Consider the following 20,851-nt stretch of genomic DNA (forward strand, 5'->3'; position numbering starts at 1 on the left):
GACTGTGGGGTCGCGCCCGCTCAGCGAAGCGAAGGCTTGGGCCTCAGGCACCGGAGCTGCCGCGCCCCAGGGGTGGCCTGGAAAGCACAGGAAAGGGGAAGATCAGAATGTGGTGGGTGTGGGTGCAACCACGCAGGGACTCAGCAGGTCCTTTCATTAAGCCGATAAGGGCGCTCTGGACGCCGAACTGCAGCTGCACGTTGGGTTGCAAGTCTCAGCTTCCTCCTTCCCGCTCCTTGTGGTGAAAAGAAGCAGGAGATGAAGCGGGCCTGGCTTCAAGCTCCGGGTTTGGGGTAACACAGCCTCCCGGCCTGGATCTACACCCCGGAACCGAGTGTGCCAGGGCGAGCGAGATGCAGGCAGCGCTGCTCCCACTCCCTGCGGAAGTGCGCCCACCCGGGCCTCCTGGGCCTAAGCGGCGGGGGCGGCGGCTTCCGGTTCCAACTCGAGGCCTCACCAGCTGGCGCATGGAGCAGTCGGGTACCCTGTGCCAGGGTCCATTTAGACGGCTGGTTTAACGAGTTGGCCTAAAATGAGTTTTGAGTTAGAGCTTTTGAACACTAATGGGTGCATGCATAGGCCTGCCGGCCCCAGTCCTTGGCTACTAATCCAAGTGTTTGATGACCTTAGCTTGATGTTGGGTTCGAGAGTTCGAGCTAACCTTATTGCTAGTGCTTAATGCTGGGAAAATAATTTATATATATATATATATATATATATATATATATATATATATATAGAGAGAGAGAGAGAGAGAGAGAGAGAGAGAGAGAGAGAAGGCAGATGCTTGAGAGAAGGCAGATGCAGATGCTTGGACAAAAATAAAATAAAAATATATTATGTATTTTTAATTGAAATTTAAAGTGAAATCAAATTATTTTGGAAAGAGGAATCTACATTATTTTGTATTTTAAATCAATGCAAGTTGCAAATTGAAACCCATCTTTTAACAGCTATTCTGGTTGATTAAATTGATTCTCTTTTAAATGCTAGTCCAAGTTGACCACTTGAATCTTTAGAAGGCTCACAGGCACTCAGTATTTAATTACTTTTTACTAAAAACATGGCATTTATTTGATATTAAAAGTGACCATTGGCTAGGATTTTGGGATGGGGAGAAGTGAAAAACTTGGTACATGCATTCATATAATTTAACTTAATTAAACCTCTAATTTGATTCCTGCTTATTTTAAATGGATGCTTTGCTTTGTCTTCTTTTTTCTCTTCCTTTATATGTGTTAAGAAGAGTGGATTAGTAACACTTTTAATAAAAGATGCTGAAGTTGGTATGCTTTTCAAAGATTCTTATTCTGTGGTTCAGGCATCTTTTGGGAGTAGTTGTCCATAGATAGGTTTTATAGAATGAATGAATTTCTTTCAATTGTATGGAAGATTTGTTTTTGTGTTTGTTTGTGTATGCAGTGTAGTTTTCTGGGCAGAAGATCCATTGTTCAGATTTACAAAAGGATCTCTGGCCATCCAGAATTAGGAGCCACTGGTCTTTATGATGCATATATGTTATTAATGAAGGGAGTACTTAGAGAATCTTGTTTTTCTCCATAATGACTGGATACCCTGGCAGCCCAATAAAATTTAAAACAATCCTTCACTTTTTGAAAGATTTTTTTTTTAAAACATCATTCCCCCAATTTTTTTGTTTTTATAAATCCGGTACCGTTAGGTCTAAATGAGGCTCTTTATATCTGACAAATTCGAAATTAATCAAAGAAAAGTAACTTTTGGTAGTGTTTATAAAAGAAATATAAAGTAGAAAATTATAGCAAATTATTTTAAGATTCAGATCAAGATCCTCTTAGAACAAAACAACAACAAAAAGCAATTATTTGGCCATTACTAAAATTTTCAGCAAATTTAGTCTAAATTGGTGTTTTCTTTTTATGCTTACCAACTTAGGTTCCCCAATTTTTCTGTTGAAAAGTTTATTTTTCTTAAAGCTTGTTGAAGGTAGATGAAACAATGGGGTAGACCTCCTAAGTCAGAAGAGGGCATGGCTGTACCAACCAGTTGAAGGAACCAAGATTAATGTGGTGTAATTATTAGTAGGGGACCCAGAGTAGAATTAAATAGAGGTTTGTCATTCAGAATATCCAGACCTTGCCCATTTCCTCACTCATAACTCCCCACCTTACGTCCAACCTTGTCTGAGAGGATATCTTCCATTAGTGCAAGAGGAAGTATAATCTATGGGTTTATTTAGCATTTGATCCTTGTGCAGAGGCTTCCATTTAGAGTAACCATTGCAGTCAAGATTTGGATCTGGTCCTAAAATAGTCTGAACTGGGCGACCTCAGGCAAGTAGACGCAAGATACTAGCAATTTATTTCATATCAGCTCCCAAGCCATCACCAGATGATAACAACCCTTGGACACTGTTAATCTCTGCTTGATTCAAACTGGTGACCGCAAGGTGAAAGGCAAGGGCGTTATCTCTGAGCAATTCATGTGGCCTTCCACAGATTGCCAGTTGGGCCAGTACAATTGAAGCCTCTTCTCCAGTGGTTACTTTAAAAATTTCATATCCAAAGTCTTTGGTCTTTGTTGGACTGAAGGTAGGAGGGCTTTATCAAGGGAAATGCCCGAGGGCCAAGATGTGGGAGCTTAGAATCCAATACAAATTAGAAAGGTTGGAAAGGTAACTGTGTGTGTTCCCTGTCCAATAAACTTTGAACAACATCACTGTGACTAGGACTAGAAAAAGCCTCTGGAAATGGATGTTTTTGCTAAACAGCACAGAGAAAATGCACCTTAAACAAATAAAAAGCCTTAAAAAGCAAAGCTCTGTAATTGGTTTTATTATTTTGAAATGGCTTTATATTTGCAATCTGTCAGGTCAGTACAGATCACCATTTACTAATTTGGCATGGTTCACAGCCAAAAGGAGTCAAAAATAAGGCAGAAGGCAGGAGAGAATAAAGGAAAGGAGTATCCTGGTGAACAAGAGCTGTCCTGTGTGTCAGTGCTCCAAGGGAGACCAGACAAAGTGGCTTGTTGGGGGAACTAATGCCATTTGGAGTTTTCACATGTTTAGAGGGAACAGCTTTAGCCTCCTATACCAGGGTATTCAGCTCTAGTCTGGAATCCTAGAAATAAGCTCCTACTGCTTGGTGGAAGTATTCTGCCCCTGCTATCGTAATATGCTAATTAAATAATTTTATTTGATTTTGTTAGATACTCTAGAGAGGATTGACAGATAAGAAAGTTGAAAAGCACAACACTGCAGCTATTTTAATGACATGTTTTTAAGATTCCTATGTTGGAAATGGGCTATTGATGTGAAAGTAAAAAATTATTTAGGCATTTTTAGCAATAACTTCCTTTGAACAGGATCAAAGAACAACTTGACATATGCAGAATTTCAGTCCTTAGCAAACAGCATCAGGGACATCCCATTGTGTTTTACCATGAACTTCATTCCTACATCCTTTGTTTGCTGCCCTACCTTTTTAATTAACTGATATTTGCACATTCTACTCCATTGTTTGGTATCTTCTCCCAAAAATGATACATTATAAAAACACCAGCTATAATTAGTAATAGGGAAACAGAGAAGCCATAGGATGGGTACCTTGTATACAATTGCTAAAGGGACACCTATTATGATAAAAAGTCACTGATAAAGTGGTGAATTTGGTAACACTGTGATTGTCTACAGATTACTCGGAAATAGCTATGATATAAACATTCAAGTATTATTACTGCTTAAGATCTGCCTTGGCTCCAGTGTCTCACTGATACAAACTTCAGACAGCATAGAGTCACAGCATTTGCTTGGACAGATAAGAGGTAAACTATCACAGAGTATTTGGAAGGGAATAAAATTTTAGAACTATTTCTTTTTTTTTTTTTAGAATTTTAATGTTTATTTTTTAGTTTTCGGTGGACACAACATCTTTGTTTGTATGTGGTGCTGAGGATCGAACCCGGGCCGCACGCATGCCAGGCTAGCGCGCTACCGCTTGAGCCACATCCCCAGCCCCTAGAACTATTTCTTAATACTATATCTTTGTGCTTTGTGAGAGGTGGTCTGGGAAGAGTCCAGAAGCTAGACCAGTAGGAAACCAAGCGTCTGTTTTCTTGGCCTGGTGTTGCAACATCTTCATGATGATGGTGATAATGATGATGGTAACAGGATTGATCTCTATATTGAAATGATTTACATATATCTTAAACAAATAAGAAGAGCATTGCACTAGGTGATTTACTCAATCTTTCAAAGATCTGTCCAAATCAGCAAATTTACTATTTTCCAGAGATCAGTTTTCATTTGTCTCTAACTTTTACATTTGTACATTTCATTGGTAACCTAAGTAGATTTGGTGCCAAGAGAAGTCTGTACCTTCTCTTATAGAAATGAAGGCTCTGTTTGTCCTGCTATTTCCTGAAGATTTTGAGTTTTGATTCTACCCAAACTCATACATGAATTGGATTTTTTCCTCCTATGTCTAGTTCTCCTAACATTGTGGAAACCACAGTATTTAATTAGGAGTCACTTTCAAGTGGCTTAGGAAACATAAATCAATACTTATTTTTCTTTATTTAAAAAAAAAAAGCCTCTAAATTTACCAAGGGAGTACTTTAGAATAGTTTTTAAGTATTGACTTTAAGAGATGGGAATGCCTTGGTTTAAATCTAAGCTTCTCTATAACACAGTAGATATTTTCCTTATGAAGATAATATTTAAGACCTCTGTGGTTTTTTGTGTCCCTATCCTTAAAATAGGAAAAACACCACTTTTTCCTTCTCAGATTGTTGTGAGGATTAAAGCATTTAGCTCAGTGTTTGGCAGATAGTAAGTACTCAATCTATATTCCTTGTAGTGTTATCATGATTATTGCCATTGTTATTGTAGTCAGCCCTCTACTAGCAAAACTGAGTCAAAGTCATGCCAGGTATGGTGGCACACAGCTGTGACTCAGGAAGACTGAGGCAGGAGGATTGCAAGTTCAAGTCTAGCCTTGGCAACTTAGCAAGACCCTGTCTCAAAATTAAAAAAATAAAAAGGGCTAGGGATATGACTCAGTAGAAGAGCACCTTTGGCTTTAATCCCTAGTAACACACACACAAAAATTTAAATAAAAACTAGAGTCAGAAGCCATGATAGACTGATGCTGGACTGTACTCCTTACACTGAAAGAACTGGAACAGATGTAATAGGAAGAATTTAAGAAGAAATGTTATACAATATGTATAGAATATGTCAAACTATAGATGTAGCATAACTGCATGGTTAAGTTTATTTTGTATTGTGTTTGCCTTTATTATAATAGTCTCTATCTTTGTTTAACAATCACAAAAACCATGAAGATTTAAAAATCCACAGATACACTTGAAAAGAAGGAAGTAAGAGCAAAGATAGATTTGACAAGGGGATCAAGTTGTAATAAAACAAGCCACTCTACTGTTTTGTTGTTGTTTTCTGTTTGGGGGGGTATTTATTTTTATTTCTATTTTTTAATTTTTTGTGGAACTGGAGATGGAACCCAGGGGCATTATACAACTGAGCAACATCCCAGTCCTTTCTTGTTAAAAACTTATTTTGAAACAGGGTCTCACTAAATTGCCCAGGCTGGGATCCTCCTGCCTCAACCCTCCAAGTCGCTGGGATTACAGGATGTACCACAGCACCTGGCTCACCCTACTGTTTTAAAAATATGTTTCTAGTACTGTCCACTGAAGATTTAAAATATTTCCCCATCATTGCAAGTGGTTCTTTCCCAGTTCCAAGCATTCTCTACACTAACCCACTTTCACTGTAGATGAGTGACGCTGGCATATTTATTACCATGTAATGTAAGTTAATTCACTTCTAAAAACACTGTCAAAACATAGTTTTAATACTCTTTTAACTGTAGCTCAAAAAGAACTGCCAGCACATTTTACGCTTCCCCCCCTAAACTTTGGCATTAAATAAGAAAAGTAAGGTAAAGCGGTTTAATGATAAAGTAAGGAAGTCCTTATAAATCATGCTTTTAGTTTAAAAAAGAAGTAAGGAAATAATTGGGAATATTTTAAAAAAACTTTATGCAAATCAACTAGTATGGAAGATGGCAGAAAAAGAGAAGAAGCTAATGAATTTGTTCAAATGAATTTACTGAAGATGGCGATCAGCTCTCTAAGGAATTTTGGAGAAAACGAGTAAGTGGCTGGAGAGCCTGATACCTCAAGAAAGACTGAATCAGCAAATGGACCACATTTGCAAAGAGTGAAGCTGCCTTGAGTCATCGGCTTTGGCAGGTCTTCAGCACACAGGTCTGAGCAAGCAAGCAATTTGTTTAAGATTAGAAAAGCAAAACATGTCTCAGGACACAGGCAGGGAGGTGACATGTCCTTTGTGATGTCTGGATGGAGCAAGGACCTGACAACTATCTGCACCTACAAGTGTCTGAAGAAGCTTTACCAGCAGCCAGGAAGAATTGTTCCCAGTCAGGTTGTCCAAGGGGCTAATTTGAAGAAATGAAATCAAGAAATTTCTTAATGATGACCTCTCACAAGCTATGGAAGTCCCTCCAGGGAAGTTGCAGAGACTCCAATTTAGAACATATAAAGCTAGGAAAGAAAGAACACTTGCAATTGCACCTTGGGGAAATGTTTCATATTTGCCAAGGGTGGACATACTACTAAATGACCTTTTAGATGTGAGTTTTCCTCTATAATTTATCTAACTGTGTGCTTATTAAACTCATCTCTTACTTTTCAGTTCTCTTGACAGTTGTATGTCACTAATGGTGTTATTGCCAAAGGGATTTCGGTAGGTTCATATGAATTTGCATTTGTTCCATAAGGAAATGTAGTTACTTAATAAGAGTCAGTATTTGCCTTGAAGACACTTTAGTTTTGACCCCCTCAGGAGATTGAAAGAATAACCAAGCCGCATTGCCAACTTCTCACAGCCATTGTAAATTTCTTCAGACAATGAACACCAACTGAATTACTAACAATTAGATGGGTAATAAAACCATAATGTTTTTCTGGCCTTAGATGCCATAAAATATATGTTAGAATGACTACAGGAAACGTTTTGGGTGTCACACTTATTCAAAATTAAGTTTCCAATTAAAATTTCTTTAGAATTTAGAAAAGTTGGGGCTATCATTAAAGATATATCAATCCATTTAGCAAATACTGTTCCAGGCACCATTCTAGATCTGGAACACAAAAGTTTCAGCTTCCAGAAGCTCACATTTATGTTTAAGGGAGAATCCAATGCTGGGTGGTGAGTGCAAGAGCCAGAGACTTCTGAGTCAAAAGGAAAGCACTTTGGGGTTTAAAGCTATGTGGAAGTTTAATGTTTGTTGGCACTCTGATGAATGAAAACATTTTCCCCCTCCAAAACACATTTGAATAGAACTCAGTATTCAAATGAGTAGAAGCACATTTTGTGGTATTCATCATCCAAATCTCCGGGTTCCTGTCCAGGTGTCCTGGGTGTGAAGGGAGGTCAGAGCACACAAGATGTGTCTCAGGGTGTAGGGATCTGCTGAAGCTCCATATGATGTCTTGTGACCTGGCTCTATTGTATGGCAGTTGCTGCTAACAAGCTTGGCTTTGACTTGAAACTACCCCCTCCTTCATCCTCTCCAATTGCCTCAGACTCCTGAAACAAAAACAAACACCCCCCAAAAAACAGAGTTGTTAAAGGAATGACCAAAGTCACTAGAATGGGCAATAGCAATTACTTAGTATTTTTGACAGACATAATGATTGTAAATAAATTAAAGAGAGGCCCTTTTGGGAAAGCCAGCCCATTAAAAAACTACTTAATGTTTAATTACATGCAATTGGAAACTCCACAGAATAGCAGCCTAGCCAAATAGGTCATCAAGCTCTAAGATAGACACAGTGGTTGATATGGAGTTCACTTTTGAGCTCTAGGTACAAAAATTCAAATCCAGAGTGGTGTATTCTCACACTCTGGGGCCAATATATACTATTTAATTATTACTGTCCCTGTGGTGTAATACGATCTTTAAAAATGTCATAAAAGAATTCCTCTCAAGTGTTTGTTTCTTTACTCTTCCTCCTCCTCCCTAGTTTCTATTTCATGGCTCTGTTCATTTCTGTAGTTGCCTTTTTCTCTCTTTCCTGCCTCCAAAATGGCATTGTGAGGTTGAATTCACCAGGTGTGCAAACTTCCTCCCTCATCTGACACTTCTTTGGCAGAAAGCACAGGTAGCCCAGCCGGTATCATCAGGGTCAAGTTAAAAAATAACAAAACCTGCCAATGCAGATTTCCTTCTTGTGGTGCCTGGCATCAATGATTTCTCAAAAAGGCTGCTGTGGCTTTAATATTTCCCTTTTTACAGCTGGCATGAACTTGGCAGTCCATCCATTGCTTAGCACCTTTCTCTTTTTCCATCTTTGTCAGGACTGAAAGATGGCCAGCATTTCCTTCCCCTGGCCACCAAGGCAGGGGAGATAGAGACAGGGGCAGAATGGTGAGCAGCTTTATTCTATTTAGAAAAAGGCAATTGAAAAAGTACTCTTATTAGGTCCAATTTAAGCCTCAGCTGTCACTGTGAGGCTCTTGATTGATTGGAATTGAACAGATTTAGCAAAATACTCAAGATGTATAAACTCTATTTGAGTTGGTTGCTTAGGGCCTCACTAAGTTGATTAGGATGGCTGTGAACTTGAGATCTTCCTACCTCCATTCCTGGGATTACAGGTTTGGGCAACTGTGCCCAACCTTTGGAATTTTTAAACTAGAAGAAAATATGGTGCTGTCAGTAATGGGTTATATGCCAGGTAAATGACAAATTTCATATCACCTTGATAGCTAAACTTAGAAACTAGTTGATTTTGAGGAAAATGGAGTATTTCTGTTTTTATTTTTCATGTCCTAGTAGAAATTTAGGAATTTTAGCAAGTTTTACTAGTACTGATCCTACTAGAAGTTCTTCTTTTTTTGTGTGTGTGTGTGTTTGTACTGGGATTGAACTCAGGGGCCTGTACATGCTGAACAAGTATTCTACCACAGAGTACATCCCCAGTCCTTTTTATCTTTTGAGACAGGTCTCCTTAAGTTGTCCAGCCTAGCCTCGAACTTGTGATCCTTCTGCTTTAGCTTCCTAAGCAGCTGAGATTACAGGCATGAGCCACTGTGTTTGGCCACATGTTCATATCTTCTTTAATAATAAAATAGGAATAGCCAGGTCTGGTGGCACATACCTGTAATCTCAGTTGCTTGGTAGGGTGAGTCAGGAGGATGGTGAGTTCAAAGCCAGCCTCAGTAATTTAGCAAGATTCTAAGCAATTTAGGGATACTCTGTCTCAAAATAAAATAAATAAATAAATAGGGCTGGGATATGGTTCAGTGGTTAAACAATCCTGGGTTCAATTCCTGGTACAAAAATTAATTAATAATAAAATGGGTTTATATTTTTGTCACTTCCCTTATTTAGTGTGCAAATTCTTGTTTCTTCTGCATCTGCTGTGGAGCTGGCCTAGTTTGCAGTTGATGCCAGTGAAGAAGTTCCTAAAGAAAGGAAGTGTGTAGATGCTTTTCAGTTCATAAACATGATGATGGGGCATCCATGCTGTTGTGTGAGATGTGCCTCCCTCTAAACCCATGTTATTTATGATAGTGGGCCCATTACCTGTTTAACATGAACTTAGGAAAAAGAAAGGAAGGAAGGAAGGAAGGAAGGAAGGAAGGAAGGAAGGAAGGAAGGAAGGAAGGAAGAAGGGAGGGAGGGAGGGAGGGAAGTGAGAGGGAAAGAGTAGTGGTGTGCTTGGAATTTGTTACTTTAGTAGCTAAGCTCTAATTCTCCCCTTTCTACTCTTCCCCCTATTCTCATACTCTTCGACTGTCAGCTAGAAAGAGCAGACAGCTGTTTCCATAGGCTGGAGTACTGTGTGGCACCTTCTGATATTTTCCTGGAAATGTGGAATTGTGGACACTTCCAAGATATCAGTCTGCTACTTATACCAAAGCAAAGAAAGAATCACAGGGATACAATAAGAGCCAATATTGATCCAGAAGGGGAATTTTCTTGCAGATAATACTGTTTCATTTTAGAAAAATAGGCATTCTGTTGCCTATTGGAATACATTGTTGTTTATGAGATAGTACTAAATCCTAGTAATTCATTAGGCCATTAAAATTTACATCAAAATTTACATTATTACAACTAATCCTAATATTAATGGAGAGAGAAGAAAGTGTGTTGAGGAACCTCTTATTGTCTTTATTATAAAAAAAAAGCATCATAGCCAGGTGGAGTGGTGCACTGCTGTAAACCCAGCAACCCAAGAGACTGAGATAGGAGGATTCCAAGTTAGAGGCCAGCCTCAACAATTTAGTAAGAACTTGTCTCAAAATAAACATAAAAAGGGCTGGAACTCTAGTTCAGTTGCAGAACAACCCTCTGTTCAATCCCTCATCCCAAAGGAAAAAGAGATAGATAGATAGAGAGAGAGAGAGAGAGAGAGAGAGAGAGAGAGAGAGAGAGAGAGAGAAACCTTAGCATCACTACCACCAAATAGTACTGCTGGATACAAAACAAAATCTACTTTAAGCATTCTAGGCATGGGTTAAGTAACTGCAGTTTTCTCAAGGTCTCAAGGAAAAAAAAACACCGCTTCTGAAGTTAATGGCTAATATGATGACGTTCTAGGATCCAGTTGAATATCCATTCCAGCCTCTTCTGATTAGAAGAGCATAGCTTTAAAACCAGGACTGGTTGCCAGTTTCACCAGGGGAAGATGACCAGTAAAAATTTTTATTATGTAGTGGAAAATAGAGTTTTTTTTTTTTTTTTAATCTAGTCCCCTACTTTCTACTTTGCATAGCACATAGGGGTTACATACGTAGCTTGGCACTTAACAGTTTACAACAGTGCCTTTCAAATTTCAATGTGCAAACAAATCACCTGGAAATTTCACCTATCAAGTAGATCTGGGAGTGGAGTCCAATTATTATGCAATTTTTGGCCAATAAATATGTGAAAAAAATGTTCAATATCATTAGCAATTAGAGGAATGCAAACTAAAACTACACTGAGATTTCATCTCATACTAGTCAGAATGGCAGGCATCAAGAATACAAATAATAAGTGCCAGGCACAGTGCTACACACCTGTAATTCCAGCAGCTCAGGAGGGCGAGGCAGGAGGATTCCAAGTCCAAACCCAGCCTCAATAACTTAGCCAGGTCATAAGCAATTGAGCGAGACCATGTCTCAATTTTTTTTTTTTTTTTTAAAGAGAGAGAGAGGAGAGAGAGAGAGAGAATTTTTAATATTTATTTATTTATTTATTTAATTCTCGGCGGACACAACATCTTTGTTGGTATGTGGTGCTGAGGATCGAACCCGGGCCGCACGCGAGCGCGCTACCGCTTGAGCCACATCCCCAGGCCCCAATTTTTTTTTTTTTTTAAGGGCTGGGGATGTGGCTCAGTGTTTAAATACTCATGGATTCAACTCCCAGTAACTCCGCCCCCCAAAAAAAACCCAAAAGCAAAACAAACAAACAAACAAAATAATACAAATAATAATGCTGACAAGGATGTGGAGAAAAAGGAACACCTTTACACTGTTGGTGGGATTGTCAATTGATACAACTGTGGAAATCATCATAAAGGTGCCTCAAAAGACTAAGCGTGGAACCACCATATGATTCAGCTATACCACTCCTTGGCATTTATCTTAAAGAATTCAAGTCATCGTACTACAGTGTTACATGCATACCTGTGTTTATAGTAGCACAATTCACAGTAGCCAAAACTATGCAGTCAGCCTAGGTATCCATCAATGGATGAATGGATAAAGAAAATGTGGTATATATACACAATGGAGTTTTATTCTGTCATATAAAAAAATGAAATTATGTCACTTGCAGGAAAATGGATGGACTAGAGATCATTATGTTAAAAGAAATAAGTCAAACTCAGAAGGTTAAGAATTATATATTTTCTCTCATATGTGCAATCCAGAGAGGAAAAAGAAAAAGAAAGATAGGGTGGATCTCATGAAAATCAAAGGGAGATCAGAAGTGGAAGGAATCAAGGGGCATGAGGTAGAGAGGGAAGGGGAAGTGCTGAGGAGTAACATTGGCCAAATTATATTGTTATATTTTGTAATGTGTGCTTATATAAATATGTAACAACAAACCCCATTAGTATGTACAACTATTATGTACCAATAAAAAATGGGAAAAAAAGATTATGCATTTTTATTTTGGTATTGGGGATTGAACCCAGGCACTCTGGGGCTACATCCCCAGTCCTTTTTATTATTATATATTTTTTTAAATTTTGAAGCAGGGTCTCACCAAATTACTGAGGCTGACCTTGAACGCACAATCCTTCTGTCTCAGCCTCTAGAGTCACTAGGACTAATGGAGTATGCCACTGTGCCTGGCAGATTTAGCTTTTTAGCTTTTTTTTTTTTTTTTTGTACCAGGGATTGAACTCAGGGGCACTTGACCACTGAGCCACGTCCCCAGCCCCATTTTGTATTTTATTTAGAAACAGGATCTCACTGAGTTGCTTAGCATCTTGCCATTGCTGAGTTTGGCTTTGAACTCGCAATCTTCCTGCCTTAGCTTTCCCAAACTGCTGGGATTATAGATATGTGCTGCTATGCCTGGCTAGATTTAGCATTTAAAAAAAATTTTTTTTTAGTTGTAGATGGACACAATATCTTTATTTTATTTGTTTATTTTTATGAGATGCTGAGGATCGAACCCAGTGCCTCACACATGCTAGGCAAGTGCTCTGCCACTGAGCCCCAGCCCCAGCCCCCTGGATTTAGCATTTTTAACAAACTCCAAGGTTATGTAGATGTTTCTAGTCCTAGGACCACACTTTGAGTAGCAATCTTTTATAACACTCAGTCTGGCCAAGATGTTAAGTGAATTTCTGGCTTCATCTCTGTCTATTGCACCCCCACCCCATATACCTTACATTCTAGCAAAACTTGTTCTTGGCATTCCCTGGCAATTCTCTGCTAGTGCTTTGATTCACATTATACTTTTTCTGCCTGCTAAACCATTACTCATCTTTCTAGACTGCTCAGGTATCACCATCTCTGTGAAGTGTTCTTGCCCAGTCACCTCCCCCCCTCTTTGGCCAGCTAATCCTTCTGTCTACCAAGTTCTCACAGCACTTTGTGAGTACTGATGGTTAGCACTTATTACAAGTTATCATAATTGTTTGTTTACATGATTGTCTTTCTAGCTACTCAGGGCAGGGGGCCAGGCCTTATCAATCTTAAGATCTTAGTACCCAGTAGGTAGCCCAGCACACAATGGTTCCTAATAAGTATTGATTGCATTGAATTAAACTGAATTTCTCATTATCACTTTTTTGCAGAAGACTTTTTTTCCTTGGTACTGGGGCTTGAACCCAGGACCTCATATAGACTAAGGCAAGTGCTCTACCACTGATCTACACCCTTATTCCTTTTTATTTTTATCTTTTTTTTTTTTAAAGATAGAGTGAGAGAGAGAGAGGGAGAGAGAGAGAGAGAGAGAGAGAATTTTAATATTTATTTTTTAGTTTTTGGCGGACACAACATCTTTGTTTGTATGTGGTGCTGAGGATCGAACCCGGGCTGCACGCATGCCAGGCGAGCGCGCTACCGCTTGAGACACATCCCCAGCCCCTTATTTTTATCTTGAGACAGCATCTTGGCCTTGAACTTGCAATCCTCTTGCTTCAGCCTCCCAAGCAACAAAAATTTTAATCACATGTTTTTAGACAAAAATATATCTTGGAGGAAGTACCTGTGCCTTTTGTTTAGTTTTCCACGAACCTAACAATGCTCTAAAAAAATTAATAAATAAACAAAATAAAGCCTACTAAAATTTTATCACTAGACCTATTTCGTATATTATTTAGAGACAGAGTTTCACTGAGTTTCTGAGCTCCTCTCTGTTGCTGAGGCTGGCTTTGAACTAGCAATCCTCCTGCCTCAGCCGCCTGAGCCACTGGGATTACAGGCATGCAACACCTTGCACAGTTTAAAAAACATATCTTGATAGAGTGGACACTTCAGAATTTGAAAATGTTCTGAGCACCACCACAAGTGGAAAATTCTACATCTTGAAATTTTGTTTCATGCATCATCATCATCATCATCATCATCATCACCACCATTTTTTTGCTACTGGGGATTGACCCCAGCAACACTTTATCACTGAGCTACATTCCTACTCCTTTTCATTTTTTAATTTTGAGACAGGTTCTCACCAAATAACCGAGGCTGACCTTGAACCTGTGATCCTTCTGTTTTAGACTTCCTGGTCACTGAGATTACAGGTCTGTGCCAATGAACCCAGCTAATGCAAAAAATTATTTAAAATATTGCATAAAATCATCTTCAAGTGATGTGTAGAAGACGTATATGAAATATATATGTATTTTGAGTCCCATCCAAAGATATCTCATTTTGTATATGCAAATATTCCTAAAGTTGAAAAAATCTAAATTCTGAAGTACTTCTGGTTTTTGGTATTTTGGATAAGGGATATTTAATTTGTGATATTATGAATTATGATAACTGATTATAGTTATCATGAGTAATATGTATTATTAATGTATTTATGTATCATGTATCTTTTTATCCTGGAAGAATCACCCTTATTCTAGGGATCTACTAGTATCTTCTTGCCAATGACAGCCACGAATTATATGTACTCTCAATGTTTCTGGGGCCCCAATCCCTGCCTTTGGCAGTCTGAGGTGCTTATAGACTTCTCAGGATACCATCTTAAATGCACAGTGTGTGTGTATGTGTGTGTGTGTGTGTGTGTGTGTGTGTGTGTGTGTGTGTACTGTGTGCGCTTGAGAAGACCATCATTCAAATATAATTATCAAAATATAAAAAAACAAAGGTTGTGATGTAGTAATATGTTCCTCTTAAAATTAATGGTTTAAATACCAAGCTCTAGCTATAGGTCCATTAACTATAATTTTGAAATGTTGTTGAGTATAAATAGCAATTTGAGATACCTGAAACAATTGAAATATGGTAAAAAAAAATCTGTAATCTCTATTCAAGACAAAAATCATAGGTTTTGTTTAAGATATTATAGTTTGTCACCTATATTCACATAGGAAGACATTGCTAAATTTCTATAAGAGGCTAATGTAATTATAGATTTTATTTTTTACTATCCAAGTTCACTGATGAGCACAATTGTATGTGAATACACTGAACATGTATGGAAGGTGAATTTCAATTTAAAATCCCATGTTCTAGGGGAAAGGAATTAGTCTGCCTTTTTGGAGAAGTTGGAATGCTCCTGCATAGAAGCCAGTCAGGTGAAAAAATTGTCACCTTCACAGAGATGCCATGAAGTCAATGGCAAAGAGGTGTGTAGTGAAGGAATAAAAAGAAGGGGTGAGAGAGGCTGGGGTCTTGGCTCAGTGGTAGAGCACTTGCCTAGCATATGTGAGGCCCTGTCTCAGCACCACATATAAATAAATAATGGTCCATCAACAACTAATATTTAAAAAGGTGTGTGTGGGGGTGCTGAGGAGAAAGAGGAGAAGGAGAATCTTGGCAGAAATAGAGCCATGCTGGGCTGGGGATGTGGCTCAAGCGGTAGCGCACTCACCTGGCATGCGTGCGGCCCGGGTTCGATCCTCAGCACCACATACCAACAAAGATATTGTGTCCGCTGAAAGCTAAAAAAAAAAAAAAAAATATTAAAATTCTCTCTCTCTCTAAAAAAAATATTAAAAAAAAGAAAGAAATACAGCCATGCAACTATTCCTAAAGTTGCAAGTAGCTCTTCCTGTGATTCAAATGGGGGGGGGGGTGAAGAGGAATGACACAATCTAAGCCCAAACCTAGTATTCATCTGTATTGACTTTGAAGAGATAGACAATCCAAAGCTTAGAGGACAGCCAGTATTTTGATCATACTAAATTGGGAATTTGTCATCCTGATGGCATCAAATGTATACCATGAGCTGATCCTTTTTTTTTTTTTTGTAGTGCTGTATCTCCCTTTTCTCATTTGATTTTGTATTATTGACAATGGGACCTACCAAAATTATTTGTCCACTCCCAGTTTATTCTTGTTTTTAAGAATTCTTGGGTCTAAAAGCTGTTGGTAAGAGAAAGGGACAGTCTCCCAACAAAGAAACAAATATTAAATGCAGTGGTAAACTGAATTAGCAGAAATCCATTGTCCTGAGAGCTGAAAAATTGCAACCAGGTTTGGGTTCATTCCCTAGGATTTTGACAAATACAATAACTTGCAAATTTTCTCAGTTGAAGAACATTGAAGGAAAGTGGGAATAAATAAAAAAAAAAAATAAAATAAAAAACAGGGAGGATATTATCCCTGACTCCAACTATGTAAGGAAAGAAAAGGAAAGAGGGAATTAAATATTTTCTGGAATGAAAGCTGGTAGTTTGGTTCTAGATGGAGGTTTTAAGGAGAAAATATTTTGACTTAGCCTGAGAAACAATTGCTTAACGATAAGAGCCTCCAAACAGTGTGACGAGCTGACTTGCAGAACTGTAAACATTTCATCTATGAACAGTAAAGCAGAAAAAACAGAATGAAACTTTGATTATGTGTTTTGTAGAAGGGATTTTCTTAATCTGTAGGTGGGAGGTTGAATTAAACATGTTTAATTTTTTTTTGGGGGGGTGGTTGTTGGGGATTGAACCCAGGGCCTTGTGCATACAAGGCAAGCACTCTACCAAGTAAGCTATATCCCCAGCCCCAAAACATTTAATCTTAAACATCTTCCTACTTTAAAATCCTCAGCTTCTAATCTCCAAGAAGCCTTTCTTACTGCTTTCCTGCCCTGGTGCTCCTGAAGCACCCTGGGGCTACCACTGTCCACTGATACACATTGTGGCAATAATTTCTTTTTCTTCCTCATTAGACTGCCATCTATTTGAGGGCAAGGATTATCTTTTATCTAGTCTCTATTATCTAGTGAAGCATCAGCACAGAGCATTAGCATTCAGTAAATGTTTACTGAATGTTGAACAAATAAATGATTGGAGGTGATTTGGGTTCAACTTCATAAAATCTTGGTAAGGGGAGCTAAATCTGAAAAGTTTCATTTTGCAAAACTACCTTCAGTGGGAAAGTCCTATTCTCAAGAATAAATCATATGCTTTCTTTCCCTTTTCTCTAGTACAGACTCACTTATCAGAAATATGAAGGAGTTTGATCATAATTGAATGAAATCATCTTATCTGAAAAGTCAGAATGTGCTTTCAGGGTAGCAGAAAAATCAAGAGACTTCAAAGTTGCATTTGCTTATTATTTAATTAGTGGAAATTTAAATGCATAAAACACCAGTAGCTATTAAAAGTTCAATAGCTAGAAGCATAGCAAGGTACATATGGAAAAGACCAGTATGGAGTCACCTTACATAGCTTTGAGCAGTGTGATCACATTCACATTCTTGGGAATCATCTAACATTGCAGGTGGTTCTCCCCAAAGATCCAGTTTCTCACCTAACCTTTGATATTATTTGCACACTGATTATAATGCCCTTAGTTGTCAGTCTATGTTAAGAAGACTTGCTGAAATTGCCACAAGGCTGACATGTGTGGTTTACTGGGTAGAGAATGGTCCAAACATGGCTGATGCTTGCAGGTTCAGGAATCTGAATTTGAATGAAGAGGCTCATTTGCCTTCAAAAACGTTACCTAAAAGAGCTGCTGATCGTGAGAACATGTTGTATGTACAGCCATTATTCTGATATGGAATTCAAGTTAAGATTCTCTCCTTAAGGAAGGCTAGCATCTTCAACAAATGTGTTGGGAAAACTGGAAATCCATATGCAACAAAATGAAACTGAATCCCTTTCTCTCGCCATGCACAAAAGTTAACTCAAAATGGATCAAGGAGTTTGATATCAAATCAGAGACACGGCGTCTGATAGAAGAAAAAGTTGGCTCCGATCTACATATTGTGGGGTCGGGCTCCAAATTCCTTAATAGGACACCCATAGCACAAGAGTTAATAACAAGAATCAGCAAATGGGACTTACTTAAACTAAAAAGTTTTTTCTCAGCAAGAGAAACAATAAGAGAGGTAAATAGGGAGCCTACATCCTGGGAACAAATTTTTACTCCTCACACTTCAGATAGAGCCCTAATATCCAGAATATACAAAGAACTCAAAAAATTAGACAATAAGATAACAAATAACCCAATCAACAAATGGGCCAAGGACCTGAACAGACACTTCTCAGAGGAGGATATACAATCAATCAACAAGTACATGAAAAAATGCTCACCATCTCTAGCTGTCAGAGAAATGCAAATCAAAACCACCCTTAGATACCATCTCACTCCAGTAAGATTGGCAGCCACTATGAAGTCAAACAACAACAAGTGCTGGCGAGGATGTGGTGAAAAGGGTACACTTGTACATTTCTGGTGGGACTGCAAATTGGTGCGGCCAATTTGGAAAGCAGTTTGGAGATTCCTGGGAAAGCTGGGAATGGAACCACCATTTGACCCTGCTATTGCCCTTCTCGGACTATTCCCTGAAGACCTTAAAAGAGCATGCTACAGGGATACTGCCACATCGATGTTCATAGCAGCACAATTCACACTAGCTAGACTGTGGAACCAACACAGATGCCCTTCAATAGATGAATGGATAAAAAAAATGTGGCATCTATACACAATGGAGTACTATGCAGCAATAAAAAATGACAAAATCATAGAATTTGCAGGGAAATGGACGGCACTAGAGCAGATTATGCTTAAAAAACAAATACCAAATGTCTTCTTTGATATAATGAGAGCAACTATGAACAGAGCAGGGAGGAAGAGCAGGAAGAAAAGATTAACATTAAACAGAGACATGAGATGGGAGGGAAAGGGAGAGAAAAGGGAAATTGCATGGAAATGAAGGGAGACCCTCAGTGCTATACAAAATTACATAAAGAGGTTGTGAGGGGAATGGGAAAATAAACAAGGAGAGAAATGTATTACAATACATGGGGTAGAGAGAGAAGATGGGAGGGGAGGGGAGGGAGGATAGGAAAGGTAGCAGAATACAACAATTACTAATAGGGCATTATGTAAAAATGTGGATGTGTAACCGACGTGATTCTGCAATCTGCATTTGGGGTAAAATTGGGAGTTCATAACCCACTTCAATCTAATGTATGAAATATGATATGTCAAGAGCTTTGTAATGTTGTGAACAACCAATAAAAAAATAAAATTATAATAAATAAATAAATAAATAAATCTTTAAAAAAAAAAAAAAGATTCTCTCCTTAGATTTGTGCTGGAGCCAAGAGGAAATTGCATTTGTGCACAGAAGAAAGGCAGAGGTCTTCCTTACAGAAACATTGTTTCCTAGCATATTTTGGGTGGCAGAGTAGAGCTCTCCGTTTATTGTTTCCCTGACCACTGAGTGACTCTGGATGCTTCATGCACACTCAGTGGTTCATGCACACTCAGGTCAGTGTGGTGCATGTTAATGAACATTGTTCTAGAGATTACACAGCTGCACAGAGAATTGCTCCATCAGAAGTGGATAGTCATGACTGTAATGGGAGTGATTATAAGGGAAGAATGAGGTACCTACTGCAAATATAAAGATTTCTTATCTTAACAGCATAATAATTGTAACCATGACCGAGAATGAAGATAAACAGATCCTAACATTAATATTAACACGCTTTCACAAGACTGAATGGAGATAGTCAGCTGTCAGTTGGTTAATTTTTCCATTAATAATAAAAAAAACTAATATGTCTAGAATCTTTTACTGTAATTGCATTGTCATTGTTGACTTTATAGACGGACCAATCTGCTCATTCATGTAATTCACCTTAAATAGTCCTGTAATAAGAGACTAGAGAGAGGATTTCTGTGAAGTACAGCACTGTATATATGGGCCCGTGAGTGATGTGTGTGTGTGTGTGATCCACGTAATTGTGTGTGCCTGTGGTCTGTGTGTGTATGTTTATGTCTGAGAGATGCTGTTAACCAAATGACACATGGTCTTCAACGCTCAAATTTCAGTGTGCTAAAGGTTAGATGAATGGAAGAGCATAAACACTATAGTAGAAACTGAAGCATCTAGCAAGCTGGTGCTTAGTGGTTTCCATCTGAGTAGCCGAAACCAGTACACAGGTTGAACATGTTTCTGGGTCTCCTTCTACTTCTTTTGTCCTTCCCACTCACCCACTACCTGATTCACTTCCAATCAAACTGTATAGAGATGGCAAGAGGGAGAACTCTATCTAGTGTAGGATTTGTCCTCTTTGCCTGTTTTCTTGAACTTCAAGGAGTTTCAGAAAGCAGGAGCATTTCTTCTGGGTCATTTGGGCGGGGTAATTCAAAGAGCTGATAACAATGATTTCTCTGGAGAGACTTAATCCAGAAGGCCAAGGGCCAAGAAGTAGATTGGGCTTCTTTATCTGGTAAAAATCCCCTCAGGAGTTACTAATGTCCAAATTGAACTTCTAATGAATTTTAAGTTCATTGAAAATGTGGTCTGAGGGGATACTAAAGAGCAATCCCAAGGGTTTGCTCCAACCACATCTATCCTACAACCTGTGTGTGGACCTCAAGAAACTGAAGCTGCCAGCTCTAATTGCCATGAAACACTGCAGTGGAGGCAGACCAGAAGCCTACTTGAGAGTCTTCCAGAGCTAGGGATTTAGGTCAGCAGAAAAGTGCTTGCCTAACATGCATGATGCCCTGGGTTTGGCCCCCAGCACTGGAAAGAAAAAAAAAAAAAGTCCTCCAGGAAATGTTTACAGTAGACACTTGTAGACTCTCAATTTTTAAAATTTTCTTTATAGGCCTAAGACAAGCATGCCCCAAGTGAGTTTACAGATTTTCTGAAAGAACCACTGTGACTATTCTTGCTATAAT

General features: G+C 38.6%; 1 pseudogene; it reads left to right on the forward strand.

Moving 5' to 3' along the window:
* Positions 1–9,517: 9,517 nt before the first annotated feature.
* Positions 9,518–9,627, forward strand: LOC113179521 (small nucleolar RNA U13; annotated as a pseudogene).
* The last annotated feature ends 11,224 nt before the right edge of the window (positions 9,628–20,851 follow it).

Source organism: Urocitellus parryii, chromosome 6 (genome assembly GCF_045843805.1).
Source record: "Urocitellus parryii isolate mUroPar1 chromosome 6, mUroPar1.hap1, whole genome shotgun sequence".
Taxonomy (NCBI): domain Eukaryota; kingdom Metazoa; phylum Chordata; class Mammalia; order Rodentia; family Sciuridae; genus Urocitellus; species Urocitellus parryii.